This window comes from Poromitra crassiceps (assembly GCF_964638095.1).
Source record: "Poromitra crassiceps genome assembly, contig: HAP1_SCAFFOLD_85, whole genome shotgun sequence".
Lineage (NCBI taxonomy): Eukaryota > Metazoa > Chordata > Actinopteri > Beryciformes > Melamphaidae > Poromitra > Poromitra crassiceps.
Genome location: NW_028152246.1, coordinates 776,524 through 780,555, shown reverse-complemented (window position 1 = coordinate 780,555; position 4,032 = coordinate 776,524).

Below are 4,032 nucleotides of genomic sequence, written 5' to 3'. Positions count from 1 at the left end.
TCTCTCTCTCTCTCTCTCTCTCTCTCTCTCTCTCTCTCTCTCTCTCTCTCTCTCTCTCTCACACGCGCACGCGCGCACACACACACACACACACACAGACAAGGAGGCAAATTGTGACAAGACTGATCACTGATGTCATAAAAAAAAGTTGTTGTTCAAATAAATATACCAAGTAGTTATATAAGCTCTCTGGTTGTATTGCTTTGCCACGCACGCAATTTTGATTTATTTTAGTATTTTAATATATTCAAAGGAATATGTTTTGTTTAGAGGGAATATTGGAATATGATTTTGGGGCTATTTTGACAGCCCTACATCCCACGCTCCAGAATCTCATCTAGCCTGATACGGGCTCTGCTGGGGAGTGCACTAATGCAGACAGGTGGAGCAGAGGAAAGGTGGGGGTGTCATGTTCTGTAAGAACTTGCCATTTATCTTTAAATTTGTCTCCCTCTAGTGGTCATTTGGGAGTAATTCTTTATTTTCTTGTTAATTCCTGCATTGGCTTCTCATTGGTTGTTTTTGGTCATGTGACAGTCACAACCAGGAAATGCTTTAGGTTTGCCTTTCATGTGGTCAGCTTGCAGCTCCAGCTACTTTCTCTTTTTCTTCTTCTGTTTTGTCTTGGAAAGCATCACTTGTAAGTTACATTTAAGTTAGTTATAATGATAAAAGTGTAATTTAATATATTCTGGTATGTTACATTGAAATATTTCGTTTATTTTCATTGTGAATACTGCCAGTGCAAAAGTAGCCTTGTTATGGTGTTTTCTGCTAATATTTGATAGCCTAGCTGCTGCATGTCAATGCTAGTTCCTATTGGTGTTTTTTGATGGTGAACTTTGTGTATATTGTTTGGAGATATATTTACAGCTATTTACACATCACATTTAATTTGATATTTGTATCTTATGACTTAGCAGCTGTCATTTACATAATTGCATGTCGTTGTATGTATGATGTCTTTCAAATAGCATTTAGTAATTGGTGCTATCTTTTGGTTTTATTTCAGTTTTACAAAATAATTCACTCATGAGAATGACGACAACAGTAAAGGACATTCAACTTTACTCCAGCCTCCGACTTTCTCTTGAAGTCTGTTAGCTATCTGTCAATTTGTGTACAGACACACACATCGAGGACAGAATAGGGGGAGAGGGGATCCTTTAGGTCCTAACTAAAGGATAGTGTCTGTCAGACACTATCAACATTAGGGGTGGGAGAAAAAATCGATTCACCTAAGTATCGCGATTTTTAATGTCACGATTTTTTGAATCGATCTTTTATTCCAGAATCGATAATCGCAAAAGCAAAAAAAAAAAAAAAAAATTTTTTTTTTTTTTTTTTTTTTTTTTTTTGTGTGCCCGCAGTCAGGCCACTCACTGAACAGCAGGCCAGGCGCCGCCTACTGGTTTACTAGTGGTTTTATTACTTTATTAGTTAGTCTGAAGTAATAATTACACTTCAGGGTTAAAGTGGGTGCATCTTTGGGCTTCAAACGTCGGCCCATATCGGCCTGGCCTGCTTGGTATCTAATGCCCGGCCTGAATTATGATCCCAGTCCGCCCCTGTTTTTAACTATATCGCCCAGCCCTACTCATGATATATAATATACAGTCTCTAGTGTATGATTCAACTTTTCCCATGTTCTAATCTAGTGTAAAAAGCAAACAAACTGAAAAAAGAAAAGAAAAAAAGAAAAGAAAAAAAGAAACAAAAATCGCAATAAATCGTAATATCGAATCGCAATAATCGTAGAATCGCAATACTTAAGAATCGCAATATATATCGAATCGGCACCCAAGTATCGTGATAGTATCGAATCGGGAGATAAGTGAATCGGCACAGCCCTAATCAACATGCCACAAGTGAAGAGTCACTACCATCCTGGATGTGTTGTACTTGCTTCATACAGCCTGTAGTCGGGTTCAGGAGCACTGAGGAGGCTGATTTTTGGACAAAATAAATTTAATCTACTTTTTTCCCCACCACCTCCTCCTTTGTTACAGCAGAGTCTACCACAGTGACATAGCCTATAACCAAAACCACCAAGAGCAACCGACACCAAACCATTTCATTGTATTCCTGCTTTATTGGCTCACATAGCCTACATGCAGCCTTATTTTAATTTGCCAGGCCAAAATACTGCCAAACTATGCTGGTTTTATGAGATGTCTGTCTGCCCAATAGACTGTAGGTCCACTCCCGCTTTCAACCACGCTGGCTTGTGTTTACATCTGGGCATTAGCAGGGAGGGGGCTTGCCGGGTGGCTGCGTAACATATAGACGCAACAGTTTACAAACGTATGGCATCCATTCGTTCAGAATCAGGTCATCAACCAACCAGGTGTCTCTCTCTCTCTCTCTCTCTCTCACTCTCTCACTCTCTCTCTCTCTCTCTCTCTCTCGCTCTCTCTCACTCTGTCTATCACCCCCCCCCCCTCCATATTCTCATCAGGTGCGGTGTGACAAGGCTGTGGGTGTATCCATTGATCCAAAATGACAGGTGGCCTCTGAGCCTGTTGCCTGGAGACAGTGGCTTGGCAGGCTTGACAGGGAGGGCCGCAGCTGCAGCCAACCTGCTGTCCAGGAGCAGCACCTGAAGACAGGTCAGTGTCTGTACTGTATCCTGATGCTCTATTCATGAGGGGAAACATTCCTCCACTATTTATTTATATTTCTCTTTTTTGTATGTTAGCCTTTTTTTTTTTAGAGAGAGAGGGTCTTAATTTTTTTAGAGGGTGGGGGGGGGGTCTCATTCCCATGGATAACTGGCCAAAAAGCAATCTCATGTCACACCCAGATAGAAAATGTGGTGAAAACACAGCTCAGTGTTCAGGGCTCAGTGGTCCATGTTTGCTAGAAAAATCTTCAGGTATACGTGCTGTGCGGCTGCGGGGGTCGCGCCCAACACATTGACGTCATTTGACGCTCGCGCTAAAGATCTCTCTGCAGTAGATGAACCTGCGTGCCAACCAAACTTGCCTTCTTTCCCGACTAGAACACTCTTTGGAAAAAGTAGGTGTTTTTCAGCTAAATGGGACAACAGATACAGTTGGCTGGAGTACAGCATTAAAGTTGATGCTGTATTTTGCCAGCCTTGCCGCCATTTCAGCACTGATGTGAAGGAGGGAAGATTTAACAAAGCAGGACTGAGAGACTGGGGGCATATTAACACAGGTTGTGTTGGATCTGGTTGGATGCGTTGGAATCAGCGTCACCTAATTAGCATAATGGCAGCCACTTCCTGGTTACAAAAATAAGAACTACAAAAAATAAAGAACTACAACTCCGGCTAGGAAGGTCGTAGAGAGCTCTAGTTGGGTGCGTTGGAATCAGCGTCACCTAATTAGCATAATGGCGGCCACTTCCGGGTTAGCTTAGCATGCTAACATTAGCTTAGCATGCTAGCATCATTAGCATGCTAAAAAAACTACAAAAATGGAGAACTACAAAAAACCCGGAAGTAGCGTTTTTTGGCATTTCCGTTGCTCAGATCGAGGTAAAAAGTGGTTTTTCGGGTTCCTCGCCCAATTACGAGTTGTTAGAGTGGTCACATGGCTATGGAGAAAAAATAATATTTAAACAAAAAAAAACGAATCAAGACGGATGTCGGATGCCACAATTCACTAAAATTCAGCCGATGAGGCAAGACCTTTCAAATTTGCTGGACACGTAGGAGACAGTCTAAAGCAGGGGTGCCCAATACGTCGATCGCGATCGACCGGTCGATCGCGAAGGTAGTGTGGTCGATCGCATGGCATTGAGGAAGGGAAAAAAAAAAAAAAAAAAAAAAAAATTTTTTTTTTTTTTTTTTTTTTACTGTTTTTCCACTGTTTCCACTGTTTTTTCACTGTTTTTCCACTGTTTCCACTGTTTTTCCACTGTTTTTCCACTGTTTCCACTGTTTTTCCACTGTTACACTGTTTTCCACTCAGTGTATATATATATAAATAAATATGTTTGGTAGATCACTTTGACTTGGTCATTTTAAAAGTAGCTCCCAAGCTGAAAAAGTGTGGGCACCCCTGG